We start from the raw sequence: 24,168 nt of genomic DNA on the forward strand, positions 1-24,168 counted from the left end.
CGTTACTAGCCTGTTCTTTATTCTTTTCTATGGGTGAATAATCTCCCACTGTATGGACAGACAACATTTCATTATCCACTCATTAGCTGATGGACACGTAGATTGCCTCTGCCTTTGGGCTTTTGTGAATGGTGCTACTATGATCCAGTGCTACTATTATCCCCACGAGCTTAGGACTTTGGGCCATCGCTTCCCTGTCCTGGGCATGTTCCTCATCTGCAAGTAAGGTGGTCACATCCCAGGCTTCTTGCAGCCTGGATATCATCACCATTACTTTTAACAGCCCCTTCATGCCTGTGGGTATAATTACATAGTTATACACCCAGCCTGGACCACTTGCCCAATTTCTAGGAACCCATGGCTGATGGTGCTGACACAAATAGCTGCTCTGAGTTGAGTTTCAGCAGGGGCTTGTTCAAGGACAATGGGGAATGTGTTTGTTTGTACCACACTCCTCTGCCTAGGAGTAGGTGGGTGGGTGCCACTGAGGGCATCTTGGAGTAGGTGCTCGCTTTGTGCAGTGTTTATGAGGAGCAAAGATGACAGATTTGGTGAGGCAGGCAGAGGAGCCTGGGCAAGCACCCATCTTAGGTGATATGGGGGACATGGGAGGAGGAAACTTAGCTGGGAGGGACCATGACACCCAAGTGTAAAGCTGAGGAAATCATAACTGGCTTGTGTTTTACCATGGACTTCCTGCTTGCCCTATCAGGCCTCTTAGTATGCCTCCCTAGCACCACAAAGCTCTCCACTGTCTCAAGATCCTATCTCCCATCTCTATTTGACAAGTGGAACTGCTCTCAGTTCCATGCCCTGGTTCGCACTGTTCCTCAACCTGCAATGTTCTTTCCAGCTTCTGCCACATCCTACTCCTCCTGTGTATTCTTCTCAGCCATCACCTCTTTCATAGAGCGTTTCATAACTTCCAGGGAAGAATCAAACCCTCCAGGCTTCCTCACATCTGCCTCACGCTTCTCTTGTTGCTTACTTGATTTTGATGTTTCTTAGCGATGTATACACCTACCCTCCCTATCCACTTCAGTGATGTGAGAGCATCCTTCTCTCCCTCCACCCCCGATGCATTACAGGCACTCTTGCTCCTGAGCATCTGATGAACTTTAAAGGTCAAAAATAGGGTAGTGTCAGGTTCTCAGGTGGCTTTGGGGTCTCTGATAGGACAGTGGATTTAGCGAGGAGCTTCTTAACATTAGAGAGGGACGGCTAGGTAGACCACCACCCAGGTCTGTTATCAGCAAGTTTAGCACGCAGAGGGACTGGCTTGATGGAAAAGAAATGATCAGGCTGGTCACATTCTGCAAGTGAGTCACTAGTCACAGAATGGGCAGGCTCAGTGCCCTCTGGAGACCATACGCAAGTGCTCCCTCACTTAGCTCCCTCAAACTTCATTCCCAAGGTATCCAGGTAGGAAAAGGTGCCATCTGGGGCCAGGGCCTGGAATTTTCCTCAGCAAAAAGCAAACCGTAGATGTAAAGAAAAACTGGACAGCGTCAGAACACCAAGTTGGGGGAAAATGAGGCACAGAGAAGTGACTCAGGTCACACAGTTGTGACCTGAACAGTGTTTGCAGGTAGTTCACCACATCCTCAATTCTTGTTAGGAGTTACCTGCTCCTTCACCTAGTGCCCTGTCTGCCTCTTGTCACAGGAAGGATCCCTGAAGTGAAGCTCAGTTGCCTATCACGCCTGTGTCATACCCCAAGGCTCCTAAGAAGAGTCTTTACCGTCTGGGTGAAGTGTTTCTGTCATTGGCAGCTAAAGAGACCAGAATGATGCGTGCAGCAAACTCAGGGAACAGACAGGCTCTGCGCCCAGGCCTTCCAATGCCTACCTAGTTCATGCTATTTCCATCCTACCAAGCTGCCTACCCTCCTGGCCCATCTGTCCACTGTCCAGCCATCTGTGCCCTCGTCTGAGCAGACCACGAACTTGAGAGTTCTCTGGATGAGATAAACTCAAATGAATGATTCCCTTCCCATCCTGCTCTGTGGGTAGCATTATGGAGCATGTGACTACCTGACATCCAAGGAAAGGAGGGTGGAAGGGATTGAACAAGCCCAGCTAAGGGGCTTGGCAGCCCGGCTTTACATCTTTTCAGTGAGTCTAATACAGGGACTGGCCCATCCATTTCTTCAATATGTGTTTACTGCAAACAGCTACTATGAGCAAACCACACAAGTGCAGTGAGCCACAGGCGTCTCTTGCAGAATGCAGGTAAGGATGAAGCCAGGCCAGAGAAGGGGTCATGGCTGACAGGAAATGTCCAGGGTGCCCTGGAGTACTGTAGAGGCCCAAACAAGGTAGAGGAGTCATAAGATTGATGGAGGAGTGGGAGTATGTGGCTATGGGGTGGGAGTGCTGACCAGGCAGAGGGAGGGCATGAGGAGTGGAGAGAAGAAAGTCTGACTCGTGTCAGAAGGGAGGTGGTGTGGGACGGGGTGATCTGCTGAGATGGGAACTGGTGCTTTTCCCCCTTATTTTCCTTCTCCTTCCTCTCACTTCCAGAGAGGTAAAGCAGACATCTCATAGTTATCACAAGGAAGGTTTGGTCATAGATCCCCAAGCCATGCTCCCTGAAAAGCTGTCCTGATTTGGTGTCTTGGGGAAGGTGGAGACCTTTAAGATGGAGTCTACTGGACAAGGAGGTGGGTGTTGAGGATGTGGAGAGCCGTCTTCAGGCCAAGAAAGATGACACAGCCACCCCCTACCCAGTGTGTGCATGGGTGTACAAGCACTGTGTGCTGGGGGTGGGGTCTGTCCTCTCCTTCTAACACGTATGTTCCATGGATCAAACTCAGGTTGTCAGGCTTGGTAGCAAGTACACTTATTTGCTAAGCCAATCTCATTGTCCCCTAAGTTCTAGTTTACTCTTCAGTTCCCCAGGGCTATCACACCACCGAATACAACAGCGGATGCCCAGAAGCCCTGCAAGTGACCAACAGAGATAAAATGCAGGAGAAAAACGATGGTGGTGGTGAAGGCAATTGTGTAGATCATGCTAACTCATGAAAAGGACCAGTGCATGCTTCTGAAAGGGCACAAGGCTCTAAATGCTGCCTAGCTGCTTGGCGTAGCTCCAGCGTGAATGAGATATCCAAGGACTGTGCCCATCTTTGGGGACAATGGGAAAGTGTTGTCAAGCCTGCAGGTGTCTGTGGTCTGGTCCAGTGGCTCTTCTTGTTTCTCACTGTGGTTAGATGGGAACAGCAGTCACACAGAGGTTCTCTGCTGGCCTTGGATACCACACAGGGACTGAGCAACTGAGGCTAATTGTGAAAGCAACATAGAGAGACATCATGGGCTCATGTACATGGCTAAGGCATCTTGTCCTGACTCCACCTTTAGGGTGAGGGTCCATGAGACTCACTGTGACCCAGCTCAGGCTCTGTGGACACTGTTCACTCTTTCCCTGGGCCACTCCTGATCTTCAACATCTCTATCTTATGTTTCACATGATAGGTTTATGTGGATGGAAATCAGGAGGAGAAGGTGCCCAGAGGAGGGAGGGAAATAGGTAGAATTAGTCTTGTTCTTCCACTGTTCCATGCCCAAGGAGGGAGTGGACAGTGACACAGTTCTAGGCATTATCCTGAGCACTGTCTATGTGGGAGGTGCTTGGCCTTCCAACAGGCCTAGAAGAAATTGACTGTTACTTCAATTTTCAAGAGAAGAAAGTGGAGATTTTGTCATATGAGGTGACCTGCCCAAAGCCACCCACAGTTACAGATCTGCCCACATTACCCACATTCTGTACCTTTCTTTTCTACCTTCTAGCCTTGGGTATAAACCACATTCAGAGATAGGATGGTGGCACATTCTAGCAGGTGCTGGGTGCTCTTGATAAAAGTTCCCCCCACAGACAGAGGGAGAAACATATGATGGTCCCTATTTTACAGAGGAAGATACTAAGGCTTGGGGGTACAGTGGTTCTTCTGGGTTCATAGTGTGAACCAATGAAGGAGCTAGAGAGTGATTTCTGTGTCTGTTCCCCATCCCAGACCTAGGAGGGGGCACTCCCTTATGGTCCTCCCTGTCACAGAAGGATTAGAGGATGTGACCACTGGTTTTCCAGGAAGCATGAGTCTGCCTTTGGAGGCAGTTTGAGTGTGATAATGGCAACCATGTTCCATCAGAACATAGACAGGTCACAGGTCTTGAACCTACTAACTTGAACCTCTGGCTATAGTTACACATGTGATGTGTTCTGAATCTTGAGAGCCTGTAATGAAAATGAAGGATGTAAAACAACAATATCGGGCTGGAGAGATGGCTCAGTCAGTTAAGCACGGACTGCTCTTCCAGAGATCCTGAGTTCAATTCCCAGCAGCCACATAGTGGTTTACAATCATCTGTAATGGGGTCCAATGCCCTCATATGGTGTATTTAAAGACAGCCACAGTGTACTCATATACATAAATAAATAAATCTTAAAAAAAAAAACCTCCCCTCAAAAATGTTTGACAAATGGGCCCATCCCTATGGTTCAGGTTTCAATTTTGTGGCATCAAGATTAAAAGAGAGATGGCAGAAAGGCAGTGGCCCAGCAGAGGACACTCACACCATGAGGGAAGTCAGGTCATGGTCCAGGGAAGCTGGGTAAAGGCTGCTGACCAGGTGTGAAGGGTGAACCAAGCTGAGCCAACCATTGGCAGAATCTGAGTCCAGCTGTGGTCATTGGACAGTGCAAGTCATCTGCATATGTGAATAGACCTATGTGATTATGAACTGTGTGGCAGGCAGGGACTCAAAAGATAGCTGGAGGTCTTGAGGGTTCAAAGGACATCTGGTCTACCCGCGTTTTCTAAGGCTCTGAAAACATTCCATTCTGCTCCCCACTCCCCAGGTACACAGTTTTAATTTGTGAGGAGAAAACAGGCAGTCATGAACATGAAGGTGTGATCACACCTCCTGTGGGGATGCTGATGCTTCCTCTACTTAGACTCTCACTCCATCTCTAATGCCTTGGAAATGCACCTTCCTCTCCTTCTGCTGGAAAAGTCTCTTTATCTGTCTCTCTGGGAAATACTAATTTTCACTTTAAGAGAAGTGGGACCTGTTTGAAAGGAAGGGCCCAGCAAAGTAGGGGTGGTAGATGGGATAGGGTAGTGTGTGTGTGGGGGGATAAGAACAAAATAAAATGATGTCTATTTATGAAAATGCCATATTGAAATCCATTACTCTGTGCTAATAAAAATTAATTTAAAGACCCTGTTCAAATGTTACCTCCTTAAGAATTCCTGATGACTCCCTCAGGGAGCTCGGTGTCCACTTTCCTGTTCTCATCCCTCTGTTCTGTGATCAAGGCCCAGGCTCCTGCCACACTGGGAAGACTTGCACCCAGGACTATAGTGTGATCATCACAGCCTCCCTTTGCCCAGGGCTTACTGTGTGCTAGATCCCGCTCCAATTACAAACCTCTTTTCTCCTTTCTTACTCTAACCCCAAGTAAGGAACTCCCTTGTATACATGTGCATGTGGTAGTGGCAGAGAGAGAGAGAGAGAGAGAGAGAGAGAGAGAGAGAGAGAGAGAGAGAGAGAGAGAGAGAGAGAGAGAATTATTTGTTCAAGATCACATTTGGCAACTACAGAGTCAGGGTTTCCACTGTTTGCTTCAATTCCAGATCCAGGGTCTACTTGAACCACGAGGTTTATAGTTTAAGTTGTAGGCTTCCTGTTTCTCACACTTAAACTTTATCCATTCATTTGTTTGAAAATTAGTTCCAAAAAATAAATGAAAGTGGATTAGAGTTTGAGTGTTTGCAAGTGGCTTATTAAAATTACCACAAAAGAAGCAAGTGTGAACCCCTGATATTGCTCTACAAATTAGGGCTCCCAGCCAGCTCCCAGATCTTGGCCAAAATACCTGATTCCCAGGTCTCTGTTTCCTCAACTGGTTCACACTTAAGATTCAGAGGGTTATTAGGAAGATTAAGTGAATTTTGGGTCCTAGACAAGGTTTTTGTATGAGATGTATGTAAAATGTTCAGACACGATCCCATAAGCTCCTAAAGACACCCACAGTTGAACAGCTTTCAAAGGTAATTGTACAAATGGCCAACAACAACAACAACAACAACAACCACAAAGTCCAACATCCTTATCCAACAGGGAAATGCAAATATCGGCTAGTGGTTCCACCTCACTCTACTCAGAATGGCCATCTTTAGGAAACTAAACAGCAAACTCCAGAGAGGATGCTGGGAAAAGAAATACACTGTTGTTGGGAATGTAAGGTTAATGCAGGTGCTATAGATATTAGTAAAGAGGTTCCTAAACAAACAAACAAACAAACAAACAAAGGCTAAATGTGGAGCTTCCATAGGATTTAGTTGTACAACTCTTGGGTATTACCCAAGGAAATCTAAGTCAGTAAAGGATGGAGACACTTGCACACCAAAGTTATGCTGGTACAGTTTATAATACCCAGGTATGGAGTCAGCCTAGATGTCCATCAGCAGTTGAACTGGGATAGAGAAAAGGTGGTATATGCACACTATGGAGCATTATTTGGCTATAAAAAATGAATTTATGTCATTTGGCAGAAAAAGGGTAGAACCAGAGAACATCATGTTAAACAAAGTTAGCCAGACTTAGAAAGACAAATATCACATTTTCTTTAATAGGTAGACTTTAGATTAAAAAAAAAAGACATGAAAATAGAAATGAGATTAAATGGGAGGAGGAGGAGCAGCGGGAGAAGGGCAGGAGAGCACGTTAGGGTCGAGCATGATTGAAAAACGTCACACACGCATATGGCAGTGTCATAATTACATCTATTGGTTTGTACAGATATATGCTGATTTTTAAAAAGGGGAATACCAATTGTTATTATTTTGTGTGAGCATTGGGTATTCTCCAATGGCTACAGCCCTTTTCCTTCCATACAAGGTCTATGTAGATTCAAGATGAGTCCCGAATCATGCACAGCAAAGCTCTGCTTTGTAACTTTTGCCACTTTCCATGGTGTAAATGCTGCTACTGTGGTTGATTTCAAGCTGTGAATGTGAGGGGTTTTGCTGCCAGCCTGGAAGAGGTCCAGAGCTTTGTTGAGTTTCTCTGTGCCTCAGTTTCCTAATCTGGTAAGGAATCTGGACCAACAGAAATATCCATGCTAAGTCAATCTAAGAATCTTAGACAAGCCTATGGCACACAGTACTGTAAGTGTTACGCATTGCCTGGCTTCCCCTGACCATACTTTGTTTTGTGCTTTTGGTTTCTACCGGCCTCTGGTTTCACTTGGACTTCCCTGTTGCTGCTGCTGGCTGTGTCAGTGTTGCGGTGACTTGCTATGGAGAAGTGATGCTCACTTCTGGAATCATCTATGCTCCTTCTTATGATACTTGGAGGCATTTAGGGAAGGGAAGGTGGGAAGATGGTCACCTCAAAGTCTGCCTCCACCTTGTAGCTTGGGAATCCTAGGTACTGTCACATCCACAGTGGCTGTAGTTCCCGTTATGGTCTCATTCCAGTCTCTGAGTATCTCTTCTGGGTCATGATTGGCTCTGCCTTCAGCAGTAAATGTGGGGAAGATGGAGGGATCTTCAGAGTTTGAGGGAGAAATCAGATAAAAAGAGTCAGAGGCAGGCCTAGGAAAGCCCAGTCAGAGCCTAAGTTCAGGGACAGCTTCTGGATTGAGGCTCTTTTGCATGAACTGAGCATGAACCAGGAAAAAGATCTAGAAAGGACTAGGAATGAAGGCTGAAAAGGGTCTGACCTCCTGAAACAAATTTAACAAAGACAAGTCAGGTGTTTGTATGTGCCACATGCTTCTCTGAATATTTTCTTTAGACAAGTGTGTGTGTGTGTGTGTGTGTGTGTGTGTAGATGTCCTAGTATGTTCTACTGTGGTAAAGAGACAACATGGCTAAGGCAACTCATAAAAGAATACACTTAATTGGGGGCTTGCTTAAATTTTTAGAAGATTAGCCCCTAATCATCATGGTGTGAAGCAGACAGGCAAAGCGGTTTACATCCTGGTCCATCAGTGAGTGAGTGTGTGTGTGTGTGTGTGTGTGTGTGTGTGTGTGTGTGTGTGTGTGTGAGAGAGAGAGAGAGAGAGAGAGAGAGAGAGAGAGAGAGACAGACAGACAGACAGACAGACAGACAGATAGACAGGGTCAGTGAGAGTCAGAGAATGAGAATCTATGGGTCTCATGTGAGCTTTTGAAACCTCAAAGCCCACCCCCAGCAGCACACTTTGTAAAACAAGGGCACACCTCCTAATCCTTCAGTTCACCAACTGGGAACTAAAAGTGCAAATATATGAGCCTACGGTGGGGTAGGGGGTGGGGAGGCCAAGGGGAGACATCCTCATTCAAACCACCACAGAGGGAGACATCACCATCCATTTGTAGAAGCTAAAAGAAATGTAGGGATATTTAGGATCTGACAAGATGGTCATTCTGGCCAATAGAGAAGTCAGGATGGAAACTGGATTCTTTTACCGTGTTCTGGAAATAGCTGCATCCCTGGGACCCTGGGTGGCCTTCAACAGACATATTGTGAGTTGACTCTCTCAAAATATGGCACTCCGGCTGTCTTGTGGTTGCCCTCTTAAGTCAACCACAGTCCTTTGGGGGGAAAGGATAGGTTCAGACACTGGCATATTACATCCTCTTACCTTCTGCCTACAGAACCCTGGGCTGGTGTCTTAATCTCCAGGCTCAGAAGAAGTGTGCGGAGCTGCAGGGTTGTGGTAAAGACTAGGAAGAATCATATGTACAGAAAATGCCAGGTAATCCTGAGATAGACATCCCCACTGTTGTTCCTATTGACCCAGCTCAAAGCATCTTCTGCAGTCTACCCCCAAGTCATGGGAGACCTCTTACTTTTTATATTTGCTATCAGCTACAAAAGCCAGCCTCCCATTGCCTTAGGCTCTGCCAGGTATCCTGCAGTTAAAGAGAAGGGATCCCCAGACAAACTCCTCTCTCACCTCTGAAAGGCCCTGGCTTGTTTCCAGACCTTCAGAGCCAGACCCAGAGCTCTGGAGAGGAACAGGTAAAAATAATTAAATTCTTTAAGTCTTCTCCCATACTGAAACGGGTCCATTCCCAGCCACGTTCTCTCCTGCTTCTCAGCCTCTCTGTCTCCTTCCTGTTTGGACAGGCTCTCTAAGCTGTGGCCTCCTGCTTTCTTTCAGGGCCCACCTTAGTGCATGCTTTCTCCAGGAGCTCTCTCCAAGTGAGGCTGCTGCATGCAACCTGGGCTCCGAGTGAACTCTTTCTCCAGCATTCTGGTGGTCTGGGACCTGGTGAAGGACTACACCCCACCCTGGAGCTGTTCCCTGGCTGGCCTGTCCATGACTGTGTCTTCTATGAGCTGCCCAGGCAGAGGAGGAGTAAGGGATGGACTTAGTCCTGTAGCCTCCAGTGTAGGAAGACAGAGAAGAGACAAAAGGTAATGCAATGGGCCCTCCATGCTTTCCTGTATGCTCAGATTCAGGAGATGGGAAGGGAAGAAGTGAGAGAAGACGAAGGAAGAAATGCTCAGAGAATGAAAAGGAGGGACTGGGACTCAGCCTTCAACACAACTGAAGACCATGCTTCAAGGCTTTCTGTGGCTAGCTCCTGACTATATAACCCCATGCACAACACAGGCTCCTCCTGGAAAACCTTTGAAGTTCACCTCTCCTAGGCAACTTTTCTTGGCTGGTCTCCTCCTCTCTGCTGCTCCCTGAGCTGCACAGCTCTTCCTTGGCCATAAGTCCTAGGCTATGATTCTCATTTATGCTCAGAAATTAGACTGCTTTGCACTATTTTTCTTTTATCAGCTTCAGGGAGCAGTTTGAGATATATTTGCAGTTATTTTAATTTTTAGATTTTTTACACATACTTGTGTGTATGTGTGCGTGCGCGCATGATATGCTTATAGAGGTCGGAGGACAACTTTTGGAGCCATTTTTCTTCTTCAGTCATATGGGTTCCAGGTATAGAACTCAGGTCATCGGGCTTGGTGGCAAGCACCTTTACCCACTGAGCCATCTCACTGTTCCCCTCCCATTGTGATCCTTAAATTTGTGTTTTTATGTTTATTTATTCTTGTGGTCCTGAGGATTGAATCTAGCACCTCTTAGATGCTAGACAAGTACCCAGCACTTAGACAATTCCCACCTGTGTGTGCACACACCTATGTATATACATTGTATGTATATACAAATCGTTTTTATTTTATGTGCACGAATGTTTTGCCTACGTGTATTCTTGTGCACTGCATGTATGTCTAGTGCTCATGGAAGCTAGAAGAAAGTGTTGGATCCTCTGAAAATGTTGTAAGTCACCATGTGGGTACTGAGAACCAAACCTGGGTCCTCTGCAAGAGCAGCTAATGGTCTTAACCACCGAGGCATCTCTTCAGCCCCCGCATACTTATCTTAAACTCTGTTTGTATGTGAAACAATCTTAAGACAAGACAGTATAATGCTATACCCATATCTGCATAGCTCATTCTGGGGACACATAGCTGATCCTAGTCTCCACTCCACTAGCTTGCAATCTAGTGAGTGGTGCCAGATATGTGTGACGCGAGAGCTGGGCATGTCTTATGGAGGGTGTAACTGCACGGATGCGAGCTGAAAGACAAGCAGGAGTCCCTAAACAGCAGGGAAGATGCTTGGGGTGGGAGGAAGCAGGACACAACAGCTTGGAGAGGTAAATGGGTGAGGAGGGGCCTCTCAGTGTGGCTGGCGGCTAGGTAGGACAAGACATTGTTCTGAACCCAATGGGCATTCCCACCCCCAACCTTTCTAGTTACCACTTAGAAATCAATACCCAAATCAATGCCATTATGATTCTATTTACACGAAGTTCCAGAAAAGATAAAATTTTCCCACAATGATAGACATGGGAGTAATTATTGCCTTTGAAGGTTGGAGGTTTAATGAAGCATGTCACATCTCTCATTGTTTTATTTTTTTTTAGACGTGGGAAGAAATTTACTCTTCTGATTCCATAAAAACAATTCTACCAATATTAAAGCAGTATTGTATATATACACTGTATATATAACACATGAGTAGCATCCTTAAGCCACTTCTGTATCTTTGTGTTAGTCAAACAAGCTCATAGGCTTGTAAAGGCTCAGTAGATCATTGTGCATCTGACTGCATATAGATATACCTTTAAGATTATATGTGAGCAATGTTTAGTAAAGATAGGGTCTCGTGTATCTCAGGCCAGCCTTGAACTTACTATGCTGTCAGAAGATGACCTAGAACTTAAGATCTTCTTGACTATGTTTCCCAAGTGCTGGGATTGCTGGCATGCACTACGTACCTAATTCATGCAGTTCTGAGAACTAAACCCAGGGCTTCATGTGTGCCGGACAAGAGCTCTACCAACTGAACCATATATATCTCTAGCTCCCCTACTTTAAAACAATTTTTGAATAGCATCTTGCTAGGTTAGACTGGCCTTGAGCTCATTATTCGGTAGTTCAGGTTGGCCTTAAATTTACTATCCTCCTGCCTCAGCCCTCTGAGTAATGGGGCCTGTAAGCTCATACCATCAGTTCTATCTCAAAGTCTGTGTGTCTTATTCTCAAGGCACACATTGATATGGACCATGTTTGCTAGATTGGTTTTTTTTTTTTTTTTGACCCCACTAGATCAGACTGGTTCAAGGGTAAGGTCTTGCAGGTCATATTGATTGCTGAGGCTCCTGTGTCCACCCTGGTGCCCAGTGCAGTAAATACCTGCATGCTTGAATGACTTCCACCCACTACAATCTCTCAGGAGAGCATTCTCTTTCCACCCACAGTGCCTTTAGATCACAACAGTTCTTCAGGAGTGGTGGCTGTGCTCATTTGTATTCTGTTCCCCTTTCTTCTTCTCTATTACCTCCAAGATCATGCAGAGCTCACACAAAATTCACTTGTTTTAAATTAATGGCTTCTTCCTGCACCATTCATTCCTAAGACTTCCATGGGAGGTTTTCTTCACGCTAGGCAAACAACAACAACAAAAAAATCCCTTTTATTTAAAAAAAAATAAAAGCACACCATAGCTTCTCAAAAAGTGAAACATAGAGTTACCACATAAGGCAGCACTTTTGTCTCTAAGTATACACCCCAAAGAACTAAAAGCAAGGCCTTCAGCACACCCTCTCAAGCACCCCTAGAACTCCTTGATCTTGTGTGTCCTTCTCTCCATTTTCTCCAGGATCCAGCTCTTGTGTCCCATATCGTCTTCTTCCTGTTCCAGGATACGTAGCCAAAGCATCTGCTAGACTCAGATGGAGTTTGGACCAGGAGGTTCAGTCTTTGAGTCCTAGACTAAGACCACCTGTCAACTTGTTCCCCACAAGGTACAGCCTCATAGTTGACTTCCTGTTCGTGGGAACAGCTCATGTTGGCCGCAGGCCAGCATGCTACCTATCCGCCCCACACCCGCAAATCATCTGACGACCACAGGGGGCCACAGCATCACTGTCAACTGCACAGGCTAGGAAGGTTTAGTGTTGCAGCATCCTGGAAACCCTACCCTACCCCCTGCTAGAGATAGAGAAGCTGAGTTTGGGAGACAGGACCTCACTCAGGTCACTCAGCCACAGGCAAAGTTTGGGTCAGAACACATCTACAGTTGTGCCAAGCCATATGAGTGCATAGGTTTTCTGGTGAACTATTTTTTGTTTTGGCACAAGGTCCCATATAATTTTTAGTATCCATACATACCTTGTTCAGTTTAATGCATCGGTGTTTTATATGGTTAGCTACCTTCTAGAGTTTTGCCCTTGACACTTGTAGATTCATTTAAATAACGAGTTAGGTGTCTAAAGTATTTATACTCTATAATTTCTATGTCCTAATTGCTCTCTCTCTGCCTTTTTGGGAGACTGTCATTTTACTGGAGATGATAATGCCTTGTCCTGAAAATCTGTTCCTTTGTGTAAGAAATCAGTGTCTTCAGAACGTTTGTTAGAGAAGTGGCTGAGGGTGAAGGGGTTAAACAGGAGAAACTGTGGAATGAACAAAAGGATCTTATGGTAGACATAAGATCAAAGACCTCAAATGCCATCATTTTAGCTGGTTTGCAATCATTGCAGGTATATTTTCCTACTTAGCCTCAGCCATCAGTAGTGTTTACAACATTGAGTCAGACTGAACAAGATATGAAGATTTTTTAAAAATTACTATGCTTCTGTGTGGGTGCATGAGTACCACGGTCCGTGTACAAAGGTCAGAGGACAACTTTGCAGAGTCATCTATCTCCCTCTTTCCATCTTTCCATGGGTTTCATGGTAAGTGATTTATCCCTTGGGCCATCTAGTTGTCCAAGAGACACATATTTGACTCAATTTACAGCACAGGCATTCCCATGCCCTAAGTTTTATGAATGTGACCATGCAACAAGTTCACTATATCCTTACTATGATGCAATACACTTATTGATTCAGGAAAGTCTGAGATGTGAAATCTGATACATGACTGGCCAGTTCCAATATTCATCCCTTCGAAGACTATATTTAGTGAGTCACTGTATAGCACTAGGGCTATTTTGCTAGGCACTAAGAATACACAAATAGGACTCAGGTCCTCTTGGACTCATTAACACCAATGTGTTCTAGGTCTCATTCCTCAGACCTATAAGCAGCCGCATGATGGGCCCTGCCCTCTTTCATGCCCTTTTCCTTGCCAGACTTCTCCCTTGCCTACCTCTTATAGCAAGCAACACAAGGTTCCTTAGAAACACCCATCTATTCTTATCCCAGAGCTCTTGCACATGTAACCTCTTCTAGAAAGGACTGCTCTCTCAAGTCTCCTCCTCACTTCCTCCAGGGCTTTGATTAGATATCAGCTCCTACAAGGCAGTTTTGTTTAACGAGAGTCCCATCCTCTGCCCTTACCCACCACTTACTCCTTCTGCTTTATCCTGCTCCAGAGGCAAACCTCAAGCATTTTATCTTGCTTAGGTTTTTATTTTCTGTCTTTCCTGGTGTAGGAAGTTTGTCTTTTTCAGCAATACATCTCTGGAACCTACAACAAGCCAGCACATCATGGGTGTGTCTATGCATCGGAGGATGAATGGATGAACTGGCTTTTGACTGTATCAGGTGCTTGGCCAGCAAAGCCTTGCATCAGGAGTCATCATGGCTCCTGTCAGCCACTCCTATTCGTTCAGAGTCTCCTTCCCCCTCCTGGCGGATTCTTTTTGTGAATGGTAGCATCAGCCATTCAAACCACAAAGCCATGCCATCCCTTTCTCCTCTTTCCCTGAAGCGCCCAAATCAAGTCACCTGCAGGTTTCCGTGACAAGAGACCTCTTGCTGATGCCAGATCTCTTTTCTATCCATTCTTCTAACCACCCCCAGTCCAGGCCCTTGTTATCTATCCATAGGCTACTGCCATCTTTTCCTACTTGCGCTCCCTGACAACAGGCTGCCCCATCTAGCTTGTTCTCCTTGTAGCAGGTCTGATTATATCTCTCCTTCACTCGACAATGAATCCAATTCCTTGGCTTGGCACCCAGTGCCCCAGCACCACCACCACCAAAACCTTGTCATGAGTTAGTTTTAACTCTTGGCTTCAGTGGGGATGGATCACTTTTCAGTTTCTGACCATGTTCCAAGTCCTTGAATCTGTCTGCTCCCTGCTCAGGCTGTTTCTACCTCTTGGAAGCATCCCAACTGTCTTCTAATATACAAATCACTTAGACCTATCTCGGGTACCAGTGAACTTCAAGAAACCACCTTGATTCTCAAGAAGAAGAAATCTGCCCTTCTAAACTTTTTTAGTAGGTTATCTGCCTTGTTTGTTCTGCAGGTTTCCGTGACAAGAGACCTCTTGCTGATGCCAGATCTCTTTTCTATCCATTCTTCAAACCACCCCCAGTCCAGGCCCTTGTTATCTATCCATAGGCTACTGCCATCTTTTCCTACTTGCGCTCCCTGACAACAGGCTGTCCCATCTAGCTTGGAGTCTTTGTATTTTTGTCCTAACTTCCCCACCTGCTTAATGGAGTGGTTGAAGCTCTCGGCATCACTGTTGTACCGTGCAGAGGAAATACAGGTGACCAAGGGTAAGAAAAGCCTTGACACTGTGTAAAGATGCATCACCTAATCATTCAATCTAAATAACTGCAAACTAACTGGAAAGCAAAAGTCCACCAGGGTGTTGACATGGATGTCTCACAGGGGATAGAGGCATAGGTCAGCAGGAGAGGGCTGGCTCTAGGGAGGATCACTGAGAGGACTTAAAATCCCACGTCCTCAAAGGATCTGAAGAGGGGAACAAGTGGAGGGCATCTCTGCAAAGCAAAGGCACGAATGTTGTAAGCATCAATCCATTCCTGAGTCCTCCCTCTGTCCTGGGAACTGTGCTCAGTAACCTACATGCATTATCTCTTTAAGTCAGTCAACATTCCCTCACAAAGTGAAAGAAGAGGAAACCAGGCCCAGAGTAGTCATATAAATAAATGCTCTTCCCCTCCCCCGACCCCCCCCCCCCCGCCCCCCGGCTAACCCCAATGAATAGTGCAGACCTGAAATCCTGGACATGAGAGAATTTTCCTTAAGGAGAAAGTGTGCTGCAGAGAGGTTACAAGAAACCTCTGAACTACACAGTGGCGAGGAGGAGGAGGAGGAGGAGGAGCTGGACCTAGGACCAAGGTGTCCCTCTCTCAGGGTGGGGGCTTTGGCATATCCCACACCTAAGTGCCACAGTTCTTTATGAGGTCAGTGTAAATGGTGCCTCTTAGGAGGAGGAGGGTACCATCTACTTAGACTAACGATGCCAGTGGTGGTTCCTGGAGCTGTTATGAGGCCACCTCTGCCCTGCTCCATGTTAGGCTGCTTACCTAACTCAAGAAGAAAGCCCTTGAGACAGCCTCATGCCCCTAGATACTGAACTTGATCTTAACTTGGACCCTATCTCATCTGAACTCTCCAAGGTGACCAACTTCATCTTTTCTCCATCAAGTTGTGGTTGAACTCTCTAGCCAGCCTCTCTTGGCACCTTCTGTCACCAGACAGCCCACTCTGCATGGGGACACCTAGCTGCCCTTGAGGGAGCCTGGTGCAGCTGTAACTCAAGCTTCCTTGTCAGCTTTCTCAGCAATACCAAGAGGCCAGCCTTCGTAAACAGCAAGAAAAAGAGCCATCAGTGGGGACCTGGGGGACTCCATAAAGGAAGGATGATTAGACCTCTACAAAGACATGGTTGGATGAGCAAAAGTGGGTGCTCATGGAGGACGGCAGAGTGCCTGACTGGGAAGGCGTGTGGTCATCCCAAAGTTAAGTGAAGAGATGAAGCATGGAATGCCACATCACCTGGTCCAACTGGGGACCCTCAGGCTTAGCAACTCCTGGAAGGGCTAGAGCCACGCCAGGAATCGAATTTCTGCTTCATTCTCCAAATTACCTTCCAAACCATGGATGCTTGCAAAACAGAGCCCCCCTAGAGGCGAAATGAGGCAAATTAAAGCACCCACTCCCATTTTTTTTTTTTAAACCAGCAAGGATGACAGGAAATGAATGGCATCTTCAGCTTCAGTTGGGGGAAGGGCCAGCACTGTCAAGACTCACCTGGCGTACTCACGTGAATTTCTGGGCTCTGGGGTTTCCTGGGGATTAGGTCTGATTGTGTAGGGGGAGAAAATGGGTATAAAAACCAAGCGCCCCAGATTCCGATGCATGCTGTGCTACTAACTCGCTAGTGACCTTGGCCTTACCACCTCACTGGCCTCAGTTTCCCTGTCTGGAGAATGAAGCTATCAAATGAGTTTTTTTTTTTCCCGGCCCCAAGATGCTACTTCACTCTCTAATTGATCCTTGATGAGGATTCTGACCCAAGCTTTGTAGGAGCCTGGGCCTCCTCCAGGAAAAAAAAAAAAAAGCAATATGTCGGGGGGAGGGGAAATGCACCGGGAATCTATTTTGGAACCCAGTGGCGGATGGCTAAAGGGTCTCGGGGAAGGCACAATTTGGCAACCAGCTGGCTAGCTACCATTTCCATCACCCCTCTCTGGGGGTTCAGAGGCGCTGCAGCTGAGAGCTGCACACCAGCCTGGGCCGCAGAAGCTCAGACCTGGTCCACTATCTGAATCCCTCCTTGGAACCACGCAAGAGCACGGGGAGTGGCGGCCGCTCCTTCCGTGGTCCCCAACCACAAGCCCCCTCCCCTGCATTGGGGACCCCACTTCCAGTCTTTGGGGCTCCCTACGGGGGGCGTGGCGGGGGCGGACTCGGGCTCCTGGGTTCGGTGGATTGGAGGAGATGTCAATTTCGCTGCCGCCCCAGAGGGGACCCCGTACCAATGCCTCCCGGCTTCTCACACAAAGGCGCCGCACTTACCGGCCAGAGCGGGCTCCAGGCGCCGGCGGACAAGCAGGCTGGCGGGAGGATGTGAGCGCGCGAGTGTGCGTGTCTGCGTGTGTCCCTGTCTGTGTGTGACAGGGGCCGTGCGGAGCTCGGTGCGTCTGCGTGTGCGGGGGCGTCCGTCTGTCGGTCTGTCCGCGGAGCCCTCAGTCCCGCTCTCCTTGCGTGCTCCCTGCCCAATCGCCCCACCAAATGCGCCTGAACTGCAGAGTCGCGGGTGCAGCTGCCGGGTCTGCTGGGCACCCCCAGCCCGGGCTCCGCCCCGCCCCCGGACGGGCTTGCGCCGCTCCCCGGGAATTGCGCAGGGCTCGCCCGCTTGGCGGGGTGGGGGTGGGGAGCTCCAGCATCGCCTAGGGCTCTAGAGGGGCGGACCACAGACCCTTAACATGGGATCCCATCTCCAGTGCCCCCTCACCCGCCACAACTCTGTACGGAGTCCCCACAGGCGCCGCCCCCATGCCAAGGTTGCCTGGACTGAGAGGGCGGGGGAGTGGGAGCGCCGCATCCATTTCATTCATGATTTTCTTCTCTCCGGAGCCCCGGGTCGGGGCTGCGCGACTACGGCAACCGCCAGAGGGACCCCACTAGGGCTGTACACATTTTATCTGGAGCAGGACGGACAGACAGATGGATGAGGGTAGAGGCAAGCTAGACAAAGGGGTCAGAACTGGGTTGGGAGTGTTGGTGCACAGGGGGATGCTGTAGCTGGCACCTGTACCCGCGGAGCACTGCATACCCGGGAGCTCAGGACCTGTTCCAGGACTCGGAGGAGGCGCCTTACTTCCCACTCCTTCTTTTTCTGTCTCTGTAGAGCAAGAGCGGGTGGACACCTCTCTCTCCATCGGGGTTAGCTCTCCTGACTTATGCAGCGGGACAGGCACCCATCCGCTTTGCTTTCATGTGGGCGCCAGGGTTCCAAGGGCTGCCCAGTTGTGGCATTTTTTCCAATCTTACCTTCTCCGGGGCTTGTTCCTGACATTTCACCCCACTGCAGGCTCTGTGGGGGCAGAGTGGATCGCACACGCAGCAGTTTTACATGGCGAAAATGAGAAGCAGGACGCGGCTACTAAAAAGAATGGTTCCAGCCACTGCTCTCCTCTGTAGCTTAAATTTCCGCAGTAGCCTCTTTACTAGTCTTCCGTCCCTGGCCACCTGCAGCTGTTTCTTTACAGAGTACTCCGAGCGATCCTTTTGAAAAGCGCACCAGGAAAAAAAGGAAGAAAGAAAGAAATGCGCACCAGGTTGCATCTATCCTTTGTCAGAACTCCCACAGCCGATGGCCATTGCATTCACCAAAGCGCCCGTTATAGCCTGGGAGGGTCTTCATGAGCAGGCGTCCTTTAATGCTCTAACTTCACTTCCTGCCCTTCACTCCTTCCTCCCAATCTGTGGCCATAACCAAGATGGCAGCCTCTCAGGCCCCAGGACCTTCACATTGTTAATCTCTCCGCTCCAGAAAGCCATATGGCTTCCCTTTCTCCCGTTACCTCTTTAATGTGCTACTTCCATGAGGTCTTTGGTGATTCTCCTAGTTAGGATTGCAGGCCTGCTCCTCGTGTTTTCCTATGGTAGTTAAAACCTTCGTTTTTGTGTACCCAGAGGTGCTCCGGTTTCTTATGCTGCCTTGCAGTTTTCCCCTGTCACCAAACTGCTGTTCTCCCATCTCTAGGCCATTGACCTCACTGTGCTTTAGCCTGGAATGCATCCTCCCACAAACCCCCATTCTTTGTGCAATTCTCAACACCAAGTGTCACCTTCTCCTTGGAACCTCCCTGGCCACCCTCAGATCATCCTCTATGCGGTGGTCTGAGAGAAATATCAGTCCTTTATCCCACAGCCTATAGCGGTTCTCCATTTCATCCAAGGGACAGCTAAAGCTGTGTTTCCAGAGACACTCGCCTTCCCCACCTAGATGCACTCTAGACTTCCAGACAGTGACTTTGCTCTCCTTGATTCTCAGCACAGAAGGATTCATCAGCGTCTGAAGGCCCTAAGCTGGGTCTTTTCTTTTGCCTAGGAAAGGCACAGAGGCAAGCTAGGTCTCCTGCTTACCCTCTAGGAATTTCCTTTCCAGGCAGTGGGGAGGAAGGTGTCAGTGTGACAACCAGGGCGTACTCCCTGGCTGCCCAGGAGTGCTTGTGGACCTGCTGCCCCTCCCTGAGCCTGTCAGCGCCATGTCACGCTGCAGTGTCAGGCTGAGCTTCCTCAGGTGTCATTAAAGTGACTACCAGCTACTGAGTGCCTACTATGTATGGGGCAGTGCTTCGAATATCCCCACTGTATTGCTTTATTTAATCTTTGTGACTACTTTGGTGAGTGGTGGACATTTTTGACATGCCAAATAGTCTGGAGGGACCAGGTAGAATAAGTAACTTTGTTAATGCCACTTAAACAAGTGTGTTCTTCGAATGAAGCTCTGGCCAGTTCCAAAGTCCAAGCTCACAGAACAGAGAGCCTTTGCTCTGGGGACGGGGTAGCAGATGGAAGTGAAAAAGAAGAGGACTTAGGAGTCTCCCTGCAGGTCAGCCAAGCCCAGGTTCATGCACTGTCGGTGCAGGAATCACAGAGGAGGCACAGCTGGACCTGGAGGGTTTCTGTCAGTCCTGCCCAGGGTTCGGGTTTGGGGTGGGGGTGGGGATGCGGGTTGGGGGCAGGGCTGCCTCCTGAACTCCCCTTGCTCTGTGCAGAGCTCATGCCTGGCTGTCAATGTAGCTATTGATGCCCATCTCAAAGAGAGAGACAAGGAAGACCCCTGAGAGTCCCTCTAATAGTAGGGGCTCTGGGGCTAGAGAGGTCGCTCAGTGGTTAAGGGTACACAGTGCTCTTGGAAAGGGTCGAGTTCACAATCACCTGTGAGTCCAGCTCGAGGGGATCCAACACTGTCTCCGTCTTTCACAGGCACCTGCACTCACGCGGCATACACTCACACAGACAGACACACAACTAAAAATAAAATAAAATAGTAGCCAGGGTTCAAATGATTTTTCTCTTTTGCTTCTTGCCGGGGTCTCTATCAAGTAGGGACATATCTCAACCAGCTTGTTTACCTTGTGTCTGCCACGTCCACCCTTATGCAGTTTTTGGCACTCTAAGGGTTACTTTGGTACAGTTAACATTCATGGAAGACTTTGAAAATAATGTGTTGCAGTCCTGAATTCTATCTTTGCATCTACACAAACACCTAGGGTGTCACTGTTACTGATCAGGAATTAGGGGCACTGAGGGCTTCAGGGACATCCATGTCACCACCCAGCTCAGTCACTCAGTCACTCTGACAGGAGAGGGTCCAGCCTAGGTCTAGTAGCTCACGAAGTCAGCATTCTGCCCGTCAACACGGGAAGTGACCCCATCTGTTTCCTATGTTTCTTCTAATGGGAGGAACAGCAGCTCTGTGAGGCCCATGGCACCAAAGCTGGTGGGAGGCCGGGAGGACTTGGGGGGCTACTGAGTCATTTTGTGTGACTCATTTGCTCTGTTTTGAGGGAGGAAGACATGCTTGGGAAAGAAGAAGAGAGGGAAGAGAAAGGAGAGGGGAGGGAGGGCTGACAAAGATGGTCAGAGAGAAACCAGGGGATGTCTTGTAGTGGCTTTTGATGAACTCTCAGGAATCAGAATCAATATTTCTTGCTTCTGACCTCACTTGCAGTCCAGTCTGTTGGTAATGAAACGTTTTGCTTCTGTGTAAATATTCTCCTGTCCAGATTTTAATTTATTTACTGACTTATTTATAACCTACCCTAATCCACAAAGGATCTGAGGTGGCTTACCACCGAAGCAGAAACCATAAACAATGTTAAAATATCAGTAAGGATAAAGAACCAGGACCAAGGAAAATGTAAATAAACATTGCGAGACTGGAGTGAGGCTCAGTGATTATAGCTGAGTTTACTGAGTTCTTCCTGTGTGCGAAGGAATTCACCTGTGCTATCTCACTAAATCCTGAAAAGAGCCTTGTGACGTAGGTCCTATTAATATCTCCAGTTTGAAGCAGGGAGCTGGGACGCAGAGGAATGGAAATACCACCACAAAGCCATGTACCTTGAAAGTGGTAGAGCCAGGGTTTGAATACAGTTTGGTCCTGGGAGCCTTGCTCGCAGCCATCGTACTTCTCCAAGGGAGAAAGGGCATAGTCCTCGGCACCTCTAAGGCACTGTAATGAGGCTCAGATTTGGGTCGATCATCTTGGAAGCTAAGAAGAATGGAGAGCAGCCACCTTGTAGCAATAACTCATCTTCTTTGGGTTTGGCTGAAGTACTGCTCTCTCGGCGAGGTGTTCCCTCCATGACTGTCCTCTCTACCAAGCCCTCCCTGCCCTCTTTGGCTGTTCTGATCTGCCTCTATTTCTTTCTCTTATATCTGTTTATTTTACCTTTTAGCATATTGCATCACTTGTTTATAAACTATATTGTAATAGTCAATATCTCACTTTGTATTTCTTAGGAAACTTTATAGTATGTTCTAGATGAGTAAATTTATGAATTATGAATTAGATGATTTCTTTACTAGAGTGTGTGGTGGTTTGAATAGGAATGGCCCCCATAGACTCAAGTGTTTGAATTCTTGGCCTACCGGGAATGGCACTATTAGGAGGTGTGGCCTTGGTGGAGTAGGTGTGGCCCTGTTGGAGGAAGTATGTCACTGTGGAGGTGGGGCTTTGAAGTGTCATATGCGCAAGCTACATCCAGTGTGGCACACAGTCTTCTGCTGTTTGAGGATCGAGATGTAGGATTCTCAGCTTCTTCTCCAGCACCATATCTGCCTGGTCGCTGCCACAGTTCCCGCCATGATGACACTGGACCAGCTCTAATGAAATGTTTTCCTTTCTAAGAGTTGCTGTGGTCATTGTGTCTCCTCACAGCAAGAAAACCCTAACTAAGACCGAACCACTATTAAATTTTGCAATTTTTATTATTTATAATTATGTATATATTCATAATTATAATACATAATACATATAATTATGTGTCTGTGAGGGTATGTACACATGTGTGTTGGTACCTAAAGAGGCCAGACTCCTTTGTTGGATCCCACTGGGGTTGGAGTTAAGGCCCCTTAAGGAATGAGCTGCCTGAGAAGGGTGTTCAGAATTAAACTCAGGTTTTCTGTAAGAGCAACATATACCTTAACCACTGAGCTCTCAATAAAGTCACTATTTAATGTCCATCTTTTCTCACTGGAATATAAGGTTCACATGAGCAAGCATATTTATCTGTTTGTGTTGTTGATATATCCTAGGCATTTGTCTGTCTGACATACATGAGGCATGCAGTGAATTCTTTTGAAATGAGTGGCATTGGGAAGAAATAGATATACCTGATTGGCAATGTAGGCTACTGTATTTTGTAGCCTATACATCTTGTCTGTTCCCTTTTATTTACTTGCTTCTGTAAAGAAGTGGAGGTAGCCCTAGCTCTTAGGTCTTTGGTGCGTTCTGAAGACAGAGCCTTTAGGGTTTGTGTAGCCAGTGATTGTAGCATCATCATCACTGTGGGTCACTGTTGAAGGCCCCTACGAATCTAGTAGGCGAGTGAACTATATGAACTTTCTTTTGATGGGATCTCTCAATCAAAGTTAGGTGTTATCCAAACATCAAAACCAGCAAAGTGGATTGTATTAAGAGACTAAAAATAGTGTCCTTGTGTGTGTGTGTGTGTGTGTGTGTATATATATATATATATATATATATATATATATATATATTTAACTAGTAATGTTAAGAATATGGTGCTAGGCCTGGCGTTGTGGTAGTAGAGACAGAAAAATAAAAAAGCACAGCTTTTGTAGGAATCATGGGTATCCAGAGACAGATGACTATTCCTGGAAATTATACTCTATTATAGGTGACTACTATATTTCTTAGTTGCAAGCCTGAAGAGTAAAAAGATGACCAAGGTCATTAGCCAGCTTTCTCAGAAGAGAACCTTAGCTAGGGTTAGATCACTGTGGTGTGCACAGTTGGAGTGTGTATGGTGCAAGCCTGCCCCCCCACCCTGTTCCCTACAGATTAGACCAAGCCTTAGAGTGTGGTCGGCACCATACTCAGATTACATTAAAGGCTAAGTTACTTGGCTCCTGATCTCAGAATATATCAGAAATATTCAGAGCCCAGCATGGTAGTCCCAGCACCCTGGCAACAGAAGCAGGGCATCAGGAGTTCAAGGTCATCCTTGGCTACATAGTAAGTTCTAGATTAGCATGGGTTAGGTGAGACCCTGTCTAAAAACAAAACAGAAGAAAGTAAAACAAAACAGTCAACCAAACAAACATAAAACCCAACATAGCCTAAGCCAGCCAACCAACCAACCAACCAACCAACCAACCAACCAAAAAACCAAAACTTGCTCAGCTAATTGAGAACTGAAGCCCTGTCTTATGTTTATTGTTTGGGCTTTCTTCTTTCTTTCTTTCTTTCTTTCTTTCTTTCTTTCTTTCTTTCTTTCTTTCTTTCTTTCTTTCTTTCTCTCTCTCTTTCTTTCTTTCTTTCTTTCTTTCTTTTTTTTTTTCATTTTTCGAGACAGGGTTTCTCTGTGTAGTCCTGGCTGTCCTGGAACTCACTCTGTAGACCAGGCTGGCCTTGAACTTAGAAATCCACCTGCCTCTGCCTCCCAAGTGCTGGGATTAAAGGTGTGCGCCACCACGCCTGGCTTGTTTGGGTTTTCTTACAAACTGTAGTAACTACTAGACGCTTTATTGTGGGTTTACTCTGAGTGCCCTACTGCTGCTCAGGACTGGTATGTGTTAAACAACAGCCAGGTTCCCAGCTTTCATAGAACATACATTCCAGTGGAGGGGGCATGCCTGTTGGCAAAGAATCTGGTTAAAACAACAAACAGCAAGATAAT

The 24,168-nt window shown here is 47.1% G+C and overlaps 1 protein-coding gene across 8 annotated transcripts in view; it reads right to left on the reverse strand.

The window, feature by feature from the left end:
* Ptpn5 (protein tyrosine phosphatase, non-receptor type 5) overlaps positions 1-19,051 on the reverse strand; it is a 56,232-nt gene extending 37,181 nt beyond the window's left edge. The window contains exons 1-4 of one of the 8 annotated variants that reach the window (XM_030242238.1): positions 18,814-19,051; positions 18,281-18,514; positions 18,063-18,131; positions 17,303-17,684 (exon numbers count right to left, since the gene is read on the reverse strand). The gene's annotated coding sequence lies outside the window, so the exon portion shown is untranslated. Of the gene's footprint in view, positions 1-16,534; positions 16,586-17,302; positions 18,727-18,813 lie in introns of those variants that run through there. The other 7 variants (XM_030242239.1, XM_006540713.4, XM_006540715.4 and 4 more) reach the window with 7 other exon arrangements.
* Positions 19,052-24,168: the final 5,117 nt, after the last annotated feature.

The sequence above is a fragment of the Mus musculus genome, chromosome 7 (assembly GCF_000001635.26).
Source record: "Mus musculus strain C57BL/6J chromosome 7, GRCm38.p6 C57BL/6J".
Taxonomy (NCBI): domain Eukaryota; kingdom Metazoa; phylum Chordata; class Mammalia; order Rodentia; family Muridae; genus Mus; species Mus musculus.